Raw genomic sequence first — 14101 nt, forward strand, 5'->3', positions numbered from 1 at the left:
CGCAAAGAAATTAAAGATTACTCACCACAAAATCTGACCATCGCGAAAAAAATGTAAAACTCGCCCTCACCAACAAAGACAACTGTAAAGAATTGGCGTATTCCTTTTCAGATCTCCTTAAATGCTCCAAACCAACCAAATGATTCCCACACAAATCTCCAAGATAAAAAAAACCTAATGCCGATCCACCGACGCAAGAAGAAATCCATCTCCACATCAAAAAACTCAAGAACGGAAAGTCGTCAGAAGAAGAGGGAATCCTCGCATAAATACTGAAAAATGTTGGACCACTAACACTACAGGAAATCACACAGACCATTTAGGAAATCTGGCGAAGTGAAAACTTCCAGACGGCAGGAAATGTGCACTGATCCAACCACTCCACAAAAAAGGCCACAAATCTGATACGAATAACGACAGAGGAATTTCCCTCCTTTCAGTCCCTCATAAAATCAACTCCACGTGCCTCTTAGAACGTGCACAAGAACAAGTGAGAACCCTAACTGGTGAATACCGAACACGGTTCAGACCACACAGATTTGGCACCGAACAAATTTTCTACCTGAAATCCACACTGAAAATACTGCAGTGCAGTGCAGATGAAAAAAAGTAGTTTTTCACAATTATCAGATGACAGATGGAGTTTGTGAGATTCAACTAATTATTTTTTTCACAGGCTCCCTTCTGCTGTTTATTGTAAATATTTTTTGAATGTTAGAGCTAGAAGAATAGAAACATCGTGTTTTCGCCATATTGACATATAATGAGGATATTCCTGCCCTTGCCACCCTCAACTTTGAGACAAAGCTATAGTCACTTCCTAGGCCACTCACAGAACACATCAGCTAATATCCTTCCTGGTAGTATAACTCAAACTTGGCAGCAACGCAGAATATGTTTGGCAACTCTGTGTCCGACGAGTTACTTCCTGGATGGCACAGAACTATCCTGCTAAATTCACTTGATATTATCGTGTCATTTCAATTAATCATGTGAGTGATTTTCTCTTGAGATGTGGTGTAAGGGTATCAGTTAATGCTTTTGAGTCCACCAAAGTCTTCCACGCGGGAAATACAACTTCTCTCGTCTCTTATGTTGCGATTTATCTGTCATGGCGGCTACTGGGCCAATAAGTAAGCCCCAGCTGCTTCACCTCTTCGCTAGCCCAGAGGTAGCCTACCAGCTGCCACGTGCTCTCGTTCGCCTTTCGAGACTCGCTGAAGGCCAAGTTTTTAATTCTTTTGCAGCTGAGCTACTAGCAGACAGTTAGAAACTCAATAAGGGAATCGTAAGACAACGCTCGAACAAAATTCGTCTTGCTACTTTCAGTACCCTTCAGTGTCAGAGCGAGAGCCTTACAGTATACTGCAAAATTCATAATGACACTTTTGTTTTCTGCCGACATATTTTTCGTTGTTGTGAATACATAATTTTATCTATGAAGTGCCACATTTACATAATACTTGAGTATGATACAGGACATGAAGTAAAGACATACCTTCTCAAAGTCAAAAGTCGGTAATAACCTAGTAATTCGTGTTAAAATAGGCACAATACTCTTACAGTCACTTAATGCTTTATTAAGATAGCCTGCCTTTGTGACGTTTCTATAGTAAGTTGAATTTAATTCGTATTAGTACACTGAATATTTTAATTGCGTTTTCCATTAGTTTATTGAACACAATAGTAATCATCAAAAAGAAATTAATCAGCAAACGTCACAGTATGTAAAACAATCTGACAACGCTAAAGTAGTTTACGAATTCTACGCCTGTAGAAACCAACTGGTTCTAATGTTGTGACTAAACCAGTGTAGTCTGATGAGCATTTTCGTGTAGAAATGGGTTGCCTTGCCGGTTGATCGATCGAGAGCAGGGAAGGTAAAATTTTGCGAGTACGTGATCAGAGGAACAAGTGCCTGAGAGACGACTTTCCTATCAATCTCCTGGATAGTTTTGTTTCTCAAATCAACAGAGTGCGTTATCATGCACTAGAACAGGTGATACAGTTTTGTCGGTCGATTTTCTTACACTGCGACTGAGAGGTGTCTCAATTGTTGGCAACAAATTCCAGCTGATATGGACACATCCTTGGGGAAGAATACGTAGTGCAAAACACACTTTTGGAGCTATCACATCGAAAATATCATGTTCACACTACTCTTTGCTCAAGGTTAGGTCTTTTAGTAGGGATCAGCCTTTCATTTCATCTTAGGAAGTTAACGATGAAGGCACGATAAGTCGCACCATTAACAGTATTGCATAGGAACGCTCAATCAGCGACCTGATGACGTTCAAGCAAAACTGCAATAGTCGTTACTCTGTTAATTTTTGTAGTTTCGAATTAGAGCATGCTTGTTGAATGCAAATGTCGCATGATGGTTAAATGGTAATCCATCACTTATATCAGTAGTCGAGACTTCCTTAATGTGGTAAATGATTCATGCCAGAACAATCTTTGTTGAAACAATAGTATTTTTTCTTGGCGTATTTTTCCCAAAAGCACTCGCGCTACACACAGTTCAAATCTTTCGAACTGCTTCCTCTGCATTCACCCCTCTATTATACCAAAAGTAAATACTGTGTTGCAGATGTGACACCTCTCTTCTCTTGCGACCCATCTTTACAACGCTTAACCGTAGTTCGTGATTTTCAAGTATACAAAATCCAATGCTTAACTGCAAGATGATAACTAGAACTTCAAATTCGAAAATGACAGTTGATACATACACTGACAGCGTCGCGCCGCGTTCGCCTGGGCGGCGCCGGATTTCAGGCGGCGGGTGGCGTCTGGCCGGTGGCCGGTAGCCGCTGCAGCGCGAGGAAACGCTCGAGCGTAAGCTGTTCTGATCGCGACGCAGCCACGAGCTGTCATGCGGAATTGTTTCTGGAAGTACTTGATACTGCTGGTGGGTAGAAAGTGAAGCGAATTATGTTCGATGTTCAGTCATACTCGTAACTTTAGACGATGGCCGAAATGTCGTTAAAGAAGTAAGAGATACATTCGGATGCGAACACGCGACTATAAGTTTAGAATGCACAACCATTACCACTATACCACGGGCTCACACAACACGACAACATCTCGGAAGTAGATAACACGTCCTCCTGATACTTCCACATCTTACCGTGTTGCAACATTGTGCAGATTGCCGGACTTAGCGTTGTCCGGGGCGATCGGTTTTATTAGCGACCTTAAGTGAACGACTCGGACTTAGTGTCTGTGGAGGCCGGCCGGCGGTCAGTTTTTATGTGTAAGACTGTACGTTGTCCGAACGGTCGAGCGTATACCTATCTACACATTCCAGTCACTTTTGTCGCCATTGGCTCGTCGTAACTGCACTAGTCTCAGCTCGTCTGTAGATCCCGGAAGAACCGTGCAGGCTTTCAAAGACCCACAATGTGATCCTAATGAGAACCGCGTATCAAGTGGTAAGAAGTTAGAGGCGCCGGCCGCGGTGGTCGTGCGGTTGTAGCGCTGCAGTTCGGAACCGCGGGACTGCTACGGTCGCAGGTTCGAATCCTGCCTCGGGCATGGATGTGTGTGATGTCCTTACGTTAGTTAGGTTTAAGTAGTTCTAAGTTCTAGGGGACTGATGACCACAGATGTTAAGTCCCATAGTGCTCAGAGTCATTTGAACCACTTTTTTTTTTTTTAAGTTAGAGGCTCGTGAGAATTTTGTCTCCTTCCACACCGAGACCCGCACGACATAAAGTGTGCCGGAGAATCACAAGTCGCGTATCCACAGAACTGTTCCACTGTGTTCACTCGATCTTCTCTTAGAGAGGACAGCGTGTCCGTCGTCAGGAGCGAACTGTAGTGTTTCCTTTCCTCGGGGTTCTGCCGTGAAAATATAAAATAGAAAATCTGATTGGGTTTTGAATTTTGATGGAATAAGTTACGGATAAGGCGGACTTCGCACTACTGATTGAGATAGTGCTGTAATTTGACCGTGCATGGCAGACCGGGTCGGCAACACTACAAAAAGCGACGATACGGAAATAGCATCAGAAATTAGTTGAAATTTACCTTATAATTTTGTTAGAAACGTATATTAATTATAATATAGTCTTCGTGGCTGTCTTCTTAATTTTCTTGTAGTATGACCTGTTTTCATTGTTCTCCGTCTGTTACTACAAAAAGCGACGGTACGGAAATAGCATCAGAAATTAGTTGAAATTTACCTTATAATTTTGTTAGAAACGTATATTAATTATAATATAGTCTTCGTGGCTGTCTTCTTAATTTTCTTGTAGTATGACCTGTTTTCATTGTTCTCCGTCTGTTGCCGGCCGGTGTGGCCGTGCGGTTAAAGGCGCTTCAGTCTGGAACCGCGTGACCGCTACGGTCGCAGGTTCGAATCCTGCCTCGGGCATGGATGTGTGTAATGTTCTTAGGTTAGTTAGGTTTAATTAGTTCTAAGTTCTAGGCGACTGATGACCTCAGAAGTTAAGTCGCATAGTGCTCAGAGCCATTGGAATTTTTCTCCGTCTGTTGAAAATTTCTTAAGTTGTCACTGTCAGGATTAATTTATAAATTTGGCGGTAACCATTTCGAATCACTATTGAAATAACTTCGTTTCGTAATATAGTTTTAATTTCCACTTAAAAGCATATTTAACACAGCGCCGAAAAATAGACGTCTTGAACGTATGAAGACAAGAGAGTAATCAGTTAGTTGTTAAAAACAAATACCTACGCAAAAGTAAAAAAAAATCAATATTATTTTAAAAAATCGGTCGCTGGCGCAGCGCTCTTCCGCATGCGCGATCGTAAATCATATCTTTGTACTGGCGGAGGCGCGGTAGTCGAAGTACCGTTACAGAACCCACTGACAACACGGAACGGTGTGAGAGTCGCACGCACGCACGCACGCACGCACACGCACACAGAGCTGGCTGGACTGTACTCACCGGTGAGGTTGAGGCGGGCCGCCGCCTGCTCCATGACTGCAGACAGCGCGCCGTGCGCCGGGCTCCACGCAACCCTCGCGTAGGAACTGAAACAGAGAGCCGGGTTAGCTGGCGTCTTACACCGGGCATGTTCTGGTCCGAGTCGACTACTCCGAGTGCTTGCGCGTAAATCAGCAACCGACCGTGTCGCGTGTGCGTCTATGACGTCAATTATTTATAGGCTGTAACGAGTACGGAACTTTAATTTCCGAGTATGTTGCACACTGCACACGCTCATAGACGAGAGGCTACTAACCTGCTAATATCGGAAGTTATAACCTATTGTCGTCGAGCTCGTTCGTATTACAGAAACTAGTTTTGTGCTTTCGTGCCTTCTTAATCTTTATTGTAGTGTTTGCTTTGTTTCCGTAGCACCTGGGAAGTTACACAAGGTCTTCGTATGTTTTCCTAGTAGTGTTCTTCTAGTCTACAAGAGAGACGGAATATCCGAAAGCAAAAAGTATTTACGTTCTACAGAGAAGAAAACCTATACTATACATAAAGAAGAACATAAATATGTAAACGTGTGTAATCAAAATTATTTTAACAGTGAAAAAGTCAAAATTACAGGACGAGAAGAATAATTTTCGTTGTTATTTGGCCGTTAAAGGATAAAGCAAAAAGCCGCTGTTTCCCGCGTTCTACATATTGTCTGACGTTCTTCCAAGTGACTATTATCTCTAGTAAAAAATGTATATGTTCCGAAATGCTTGGCTGACACTTTTCCTATTTTTCAGTCATCTGGAGTGTGAACAGTTCACCACGCCTCTTTTGATAAGAACTTCCACCGTGAATTCTGCTTCAGCCATTAATAAACTCTATTGTCGTTGCTTGTTCCTTCATTTTGTTACTATATTTTGAGTGCTCCCTAACAAGGATAGGACCTCATAACTCCACTTTCACCGTTCAGATGCCAAACTGCACAGAAGCCATCTTTCGCAACACCGCCAATTTTGGCGCTGACGTGAAAACCAAAATGAGCAGACGACACAGGAGAGTCAGTACGCGAATGAAACGCCAGGGGCGCTGCAGGTACACGAAAAGTCGGTCGTGTAAAAGGGGCTTCAGTGTAGCACAGTGCAAGCAGTTTGGACAACAGCGTTCTATAAAAGTAGTTAAAAATGGAACAGGGTACTGGGCAAGCCTTACCTAGCAGAGAGCAGCGTGCGGCGTCACGTTAAGGAGTCTCCTGCTTTCCTTTGTCGGCTGGCGTAACTGCCAAATAACGCAGTTAGGTTGCTGCCTTGGGTGCGAGACCACTCAAGGTAAGTAAACAACCAATCCGTTAGTAATTTCTGTTTTCTGTCAAACGTGGATATTAAGCAATTGCCCAATGGATGTCAGAATTGCTCGGCCTGGCAAAGAACAATTGCTCGACTGATCGTGTTCCGGCTGGGGCTCAGCCTTTTGCCGCTCACCCGCCCACGGCACCTACCCACCTACCTGGAGGCTGTGGGGCGCCCGCTGGCTGCCCCACTCTGCTCTGCTCTGCTTTGCTTCTAACTGCGCTCCCAAGCTTCCTTCATAATGTGGCCTTGTCAGCTCATTCAGCCAAGCCACACGTACGAATCACAAAATTATAATTATACACTCCTGGAAATGGAAAAAAGAAGACATTGACACCGGTGTGTCAGACCCACCATACATGCTCCGGACACTGCGAGAGGGCTGTACAAGCAATGATCACACGCACGGCACAGCGGACACACCAGGAACCGCGGTGTTGGCCGTCGAATGGCGCTAGCTGCGCAGCGTTTGTGCACCGCCGCCGTCAGTGTCAGCCAGTTTGCCGTGGCATACGGAGCTCCATCGCAGTCTTTAACACTGGTAGTATGCCGCGACAGCGTGGACGTGAACCGTATGTGCAGTTGACGGACTTTGAGCGAGGGCGTATAGTGGGCATGCGGGAGGCCGGGTGGACGTACCGCCGAATTGCTCAACACGTGGAGCGTGAGGTCTCCACAGTACATCGATGTTGTCCCCAGTGGTCGGCGGAAGGTGCACGTGCCCGTCGACCTGGGACCGGACCGCAGCGACGCACGGATGCACGCCAAGACAGTAGGATCCTACGCAGTGCCGTAGGGGACCGCACCGCCACTTCCCAGCAAATTAGGGACACTCTTGCTCCTGGGGTATCGGCGAGGACCATTCGCAACCGTCTCCATTAAGCTGGGCTACGGTCCCGCACACCGTTAGGCCGTCTTCCGCTCACGCCCCAACATCGTGCAGCCCGCCTCCAGTGGTGTCGCGACAGGCGTGAATGGAGGGACGAATGGAGACGTGTCGTCTTCAGCGATGAGAGTCGCTTCTGCCTTGGTGCCAATGATGGTCGTATGCGTGTTTGGCGCCGTGCAGGTGAGCGCCACAATCAGAACTGCATACGACCGAGGCACACAGGGCCAACACCCGGCATCATGGTGTGGGGAGCGATCTCCAACACTGGCCGTACACCACTGGTGATCGTCGAGGGGACACTGAATAGTGCACGGTACATCCAAACCGTCATCGAACCCATCGTTCTACCATTCCTAGACCGGCAAGGGAACTTGCTGTTCCAACAGGACAGTGCACGTCCGCATGTATCCCGTGCCACCCAACGTGCTCTAGAAGGTGTAAGTCAACTACCCTGGCCAGCAAGATCTCCGGATCTGTCCCCCATTGAGCATGTTTGGGACTGGATGAAGCGTCGTCTCACGCGGTCTGCACGTCCAGCACGAACGCTGGTCCAACTGAGGCGCCAGGTGGAAATGGCATGGCAAGCCGTTCCACAGGACTACATCCAGCATCTCTACGATCGTCTCCATGGGAGAATAGCAGCCTGGATTGCTGCGAAAGGTGGATATACACTGTACTAGTGCCGACATTGTGCATGCTCTGTTGCCTGTGTCTATGTGCCTGTGGTTCTGTCAGTGTGATCATGTGATGTATCTGACCCCAGGAATGTGTCAATAAAGTTTCCCCTTCCTGGGACAATGAATTCACGGTGTTCTTATTTCAATTTCCAGGAGTGTATTAACGCAATTTCAAGTTACAGACGAGGCTATTTACGTACGGTAATACACAGTACATCGAGATATAAGACCGAGTCCCTCGCAGGCAGCTAATTCTGCTCGCACGCAAAGCACGTTTGGCTGAACCAGGCTGACATCACGACGTAAGCGCTAGAAGCACAAAGCAGAGATCATTACGAAAATGTTAAAATACAGACTGTTGTATGTAAATGACTGTGTATGATTAGTAGAGTACAAAGGTGAGATCGGATTTAGACAATGCAACGTTATCAATGCATTTTAACGGTTTTAGTTACGATATTTTCATTGTTGTTGTTGTGGTCTTCAGTCCTGAGACTGGTTGATGAAGCTCTCCGTGCTACTCTATCCTGTGCAAGCTTCTTCATCTCCCAGTACCTACTGCAGCCTACATCCTTCCGAATCTGCTTATTGTATTCATCTCTTGGTCTCCCTCTACGAGTTTTTCCCTCCACGCTGCCCTCCAATACTAAATTGGTGATCCCTCGATGCCTCAGAACGTGTCCTACCAACCGATCCCTTCTTCTAGTCAAGTTGTACCACAAACTCCTCTTCTCCCCAATTCTATTTTCATTAATTGAGGCACTGAGAGCACAAGCGGACTAACCCACACTTTTTGTGAATTTGAGGTATTGACATGTTGTGATAACAGTATACGAGTATTATGCAATGCATGTTGATCTGTTTGTTTATCTGAAGGTTTGTCTAATGTAGCAACGTAAACATTGCTGTTGCACTCAACCGCCGATAGATACCGTTGAGAGCAGGAGTGGACTATGCGTCATAGTCCATTTGTGCTCTATGTTCTCCGTCCACTGCCATTGCGCGTGACGCCGGCGAACGAAAGACGTGTGTATTTAGTGTGGAACAACGTATTGGACCAGTGACCACGTGGACGTGTATTTCAGTTGATCAGCATGGCAGCCCCTGCGAAAAGCGTGGAGGAGCAATTGGAAGGTTAGTTTGTATTGTGTTCCATTCCTTTTTTGCGGATAACATTGTCGATTGTACACTAACGCGTTCATATGCAAACACGTCTAGATGTACCGTATCTCGAATGGTGACTTTGTTCAGAAAATGCAGGTTGTTTTCCATACGAAAACAGAATGACATGCAAACAATACTTTATGTATTGCTATTTTGTGTAATCAAGTAACGATCACTTGTAATGTTATGTGTACAACAATGTTTTACCGCCCGCCGAGTTGTGTTGAGCAATTGCTTCGCCTGTGGATACCAATGCACACGTTGACCATTACTGTAGTGTAGTTAATATTACATTGAGGGATGGATATTGTTATTACAGAGATGTTTGCGTCCGATGGGGAAGTGCCGGGAGACGCGAGAGCGAGCACGGCTGCAGCAACAACTGTTCCAGAGGACGTGCCAGAGACGAACGACGATGCCGTGGTACGGAGCCGAGGAAAGAAGCGCCTTAGAAACGAAGATAAATGGCTTCGTAACGTTAGGAAAGAACGGAGAGCTCTAGGTCAAGAGTATGTAAACCGTAAGGGTAACCTTGTACCTCGAAAGGAATTGCGGAAAATCAGCGAGTGTACGTGCCGGTATGAGTGCCACAAACACATCAACGAAGAACAGCAGGATCAAGTGTTCAATGAGTTTTATAATTTAGGCAGCCACGATCTGCAGTCGGCTTTCCTGTTTACCATGATTAAAGTCGTTGATAAAGCACGGTCTTACGTAGGTCAGCAACATTCACGTAGGGAGAAGACGAGATTGTATTACTTGCTCAATTCAAATGGGTCTGAAACGAGGGTGTGCAAAAGATTCTTTCAGAATACTTTAGCCGTATCTGCTGGAAGAATCGATAGGGTACTCAAGAATAAAGGGGAAAAAGCCACCCCTCCTCGTGATGGTAGAGGTAAAGGTGAACCTGGTAATAAAACACCTCGCCACAAAGTTGATGTAGTAAAACGTTTCATAGAAAAATTCCCGGCGTATGAAAGCCATTATGCGTATCATAAAAATAACGGTAGAAAGTATTTAGGACCAGATTTAAATTTATCAGTCATGTATTCACTGTACTGTTCAGAGGAGCAAATGCCCGTTTCTCATTTTATTTTCCGCAAAATTTTTTACGAAAACTTCAATTTGTCATTTCATCCACCAGTGTCCGACTCTTGTCGAACATGTGATGCTTTGCAGGTAAAAATAACAGCTGCCGATAATGATAAGGAGAGGACGGAGTTAATTGCAGAACGTGAATTCCATCAGCAAAAAGCTGAGTATGCACGGGCAGGTTTACATAGTGATACATTGCTTAGCAAATCAGATGGTAACGTTACAGTGATAACATTTGATTTGATGAAAACTTTGCCTACACCGATCATCTCAACTGGAGTTTGCTATTACAAACGTCAGTTGTGGACATATTGCTTTGGCATCCACAATATGCACAATGATGATGTATACATGTTTCTGTGGCATGAATCCATTGCGTCGAGAGGGCCACAAGAAATTGGTTCTTGTTTGCTGTACTTCATACGCAATTTTGTCAGGACTGAAAAACTAATTATGTACCCTGATCAGTGCGGAGGCCAGAATAGAAACATAAAGGTTGCTGTACTGTGCCAATACATTGTCAACAGCTCAGAGTTCTCTGTGAAGGAAATAGACCATAAATTTTTAGTTAGCGGACACTCGTACCTGCCCTGTGATCAGGATTTTGGCTTAGTTCAGAAACGAAAAAAGTATTTTCCTAATATTTACCGTCCTAAACACTGGAATGATGTGGTAGTGAGTGCCAGAAAAAGGAATCCATTCAAGGTAATTAATATGAATGCGGAATGTTTCTTTTCAACAAAACAACTCGAAAGAAACATCACGAATCGAAAAATGTCTTCTGTCAATTGTAAAGTACAATGGTTGAACATACAGTGGCTGCGGTATGAAGCAACCAACAGATTCAAAATATTGTATAAATACTCGAACCAAAACCAAGAGCCATTTCAGGAAATTGATGTGGCCAAACGAACATCCACATGCATCAGCAATCTCGAACTGCTTTATCCTAATGGAAATGTAATTACAGAGGCAAAAAAGAAGGATCTGCTAAGTTTGCTTCCGTATGTACCTCCACTTCATCATGATTTCTACAAAACTTTACAAACGTCATCAAATGCTATAGAAACATTGCCTGTGGATGATTTTGAAATGTAACACAATGCGTAACATTACAGAAACCAATGTAAAATGGTACATGTAATGTGTACAATGTATACTAGTAATGAATACTATTGTCACATGCATCAGCGTACTAACGGACCTGTCATTGAGAATGTTCAACTACTTGGAGCGAAAATGGACTAAGCCACAACAAAACTGCTAATATTCTACTATATAGTACTTTTGTAATTTATCTATGTCAAAATATTGTTCAATAAAACCACAGTTACATCATATGCATGTTACAAGGCTGCAATGTATCACAAACATACATTATTTGTGGGCCCGTATTATGAGACCTGTTTCCTCCATATTGACTTCTCCGAGGTTAGTCCGCTTGTGCTCTCAGTGCCTCAATTAATAGTAATTACAACAACGACGTTTCGATGAAACTAGGTACCTGAATTGAGGTATTCCGGCACAGAGCTTCAACCGAGGTACTTATGTTCTTGAGGATGCTTTGCAAAGGAAATGTCATAAAATAAATTGAGCGGTGCTCTTAAATCAGACACAGTAGGATTAGTTGATGTAACATTTGTCCCATAAAACCAGTTAACTCATTGCGAATCATAGGTGGTTCTGTCTTTCAACAAATATTGGTAATACTAAGCACAATTTTTTAATAAGTGTGCCAGTGGCTCGCACATTTTTGATCAGCCGCCCGGCCGATCGTCTGCAGGAAGTCCGTTCCACGTGCCCCACTGGGAGGGGGCGGTATGCTGCGGCCTGGGAGACTGGAGAGCAGCTGTGCGGAGCTGGTGAAGAAGAGAACCGCCAACACTGGGGCTTCAAGCTGTACGAGAGAGGACAGTACGGGTCGTGGCGAGCGTTGTGTGTTCACCAGAACGAATTGTAAGGTGCGCTGCTGCGACAGCACTCCGTCTTCTCTTGGTGTTAACTCTGACTAAACTGCACTTCGAATGGCGAATGTTGACTCAACTTAGATCCGTGCCTTGGATCGTCTTATCGTACTGCAATTTGGAGTTAATTACTCACCTCTTTGGAATATCCACTGCGCCTCAATAGTGTTTTAGGCATCACGGCTACACTGTTTTGTACCGCCGAAGTGAACTGTTACAATGTCATTTCAGTGTAGCTACGAAGCAGTGACTGGGTGAAATAAGTGAAGCAAAGTACTTTTACACTGGCAACAGTGTTGAAACACTGTGTTTTCATTACGATGGTGTTTCGCAATTTGAAACGAAAAGGATGATCTGTTGTCAGCACGTGCTCTGTGGCTCTACAAATGTTCCTTTCTGATTCATGTTAATGTGTCGAACGAAAAAAAAAACCGTAATTACAGCGAACGCTGTATCAAATTTTAAACTTTTGGCAAATATTCCGAATAAAGGAGTGTGATCTGAACAACATGTGGTTGGTGGCCTCGTGTGGGTGAAACCTGCGTCCAGGACGAGGTGGGAACCATATTCCCTCCACGTTATGTACACACATTACTACTTGTGTTAAACGTGCACCCTCCATTCTCTCGTGTGTTGTGAGTTGGGAGCCTATAGCACCTACAGTCAGAGATTTTTTCAATGTAATTAAAACAGTATCAGCAAATAGCATTTGTTTCCCTTCGGGAAATGTAAATTCCACAGCTTAAAATTTTATATGTGCCTGTTATAAAGCAAATTGGTAAGCTAGTATACAGAGGTACCTAGTGCAATTCATAATCCCACCCACAAACTTTATGATGTGTTATACACGTCTTAGTAAGTAGTATTATTAATGAGTGTCTGAATCACATACAACAGCGGTCGGACTACGAGATATAGACCATATTCGGAAATTCGCATTGGCAAACCGTATTTCCATCACCCTCGCCATTTGCTGGTATTGTAACGCGAGCTGGTAGGCCAGCCAAAATGCTATATGTACAGCCGTCAACACGAATCTTATTAACATAGAATGACATGGTTTTAGAGCACTATGTTAGCAATGTCAGCTTGTTGTCAATCGCTCACACTGCTGCAGCTTCTGATAGATCTTCATTTGGTTTAGCCATAAAGCATACGTCATCTAGTAAATATCAGAACACTGTGTGGGGCAAAGACGCAATATAAATAAGCCTGCGGAAAAAAGAGATATGTACGAAAAGAAAGGTGAACACACAAGGTGGTCCATCTGAAGTTTCGGATGAGATTATCTCGAAAACTATACATCGTGTAAAAATAGTGGGTAAGACAAGTTTGTAAGCTCAGAGGGGGACATCAAATGGTACTACACGTGACCCCCAGCTCCCACCCCCTTGGATGGGGTGGGGGCAACTTTTAAATCTTAAATGGAAATCCCAATTTTTCATTGAAGATTCGGATTCTCCATAAAAAGTAATCAAATTTTGCCTGAAACTTTTTTAAACCATTGACAGATGGCGCTGAAATCGAGAAAAAAGTAAAATTGGGCAAGAACTCTGATTTATTTACAATGATCCGAGAAGGACGCATCAGATCTTTTTTTTTTTTACGAAATGTATCCTACCCGCCACAATTTTTGATGGACGGAGGCGGAATAGTGTTAAAATCTCGTTAGGTAACTCTTCACAATTGCATTACTCACCTGACTATGGCTCTATCGTGGCCAAATTGCGAACTATGGCTCAGTATAAAGATCGGTGCAATGCGATCAGACGTCACTTCACTTTCAGATTATGAACCGTAAACATCAACTGACGAAAGTAAATTGTTCTTTAGCGAAACATGGTTCACTGTCCTCCTACAGAGATTGTTGATATGTTGTTAATTTTAGGTGAAAGCCATAACAATTACGCTGCAGCTGCGCAATTGTATGCGGATCGTTTCCCAAACAGACGACGTCCAACCGAAAACATTATTCGAAATTGCACTCAACGAGCTCGAAATGGATACATGCATCGTCCACTTCGTCATTGCGAATACAATGAAAATGAAGCTCGTATCCTTACCGTTCTCGCCTG

The sequence above is a fragment of the Schistocerca piceifrons genome, chromosome 2, assembly GCF_021461385.2.
Source record: "Schistocerca piceifrons isolate TAMUIC-IGC-003096 chromosome 2, iqSchPice1.1, whole genome shotgun sequence".
Lineage (NCBI taxonomy): Eukaryota > Metazoa > Arthropoda > Insecta > Orthoptera > Acrididae > Schistocerca > Schistocerca piceifrons.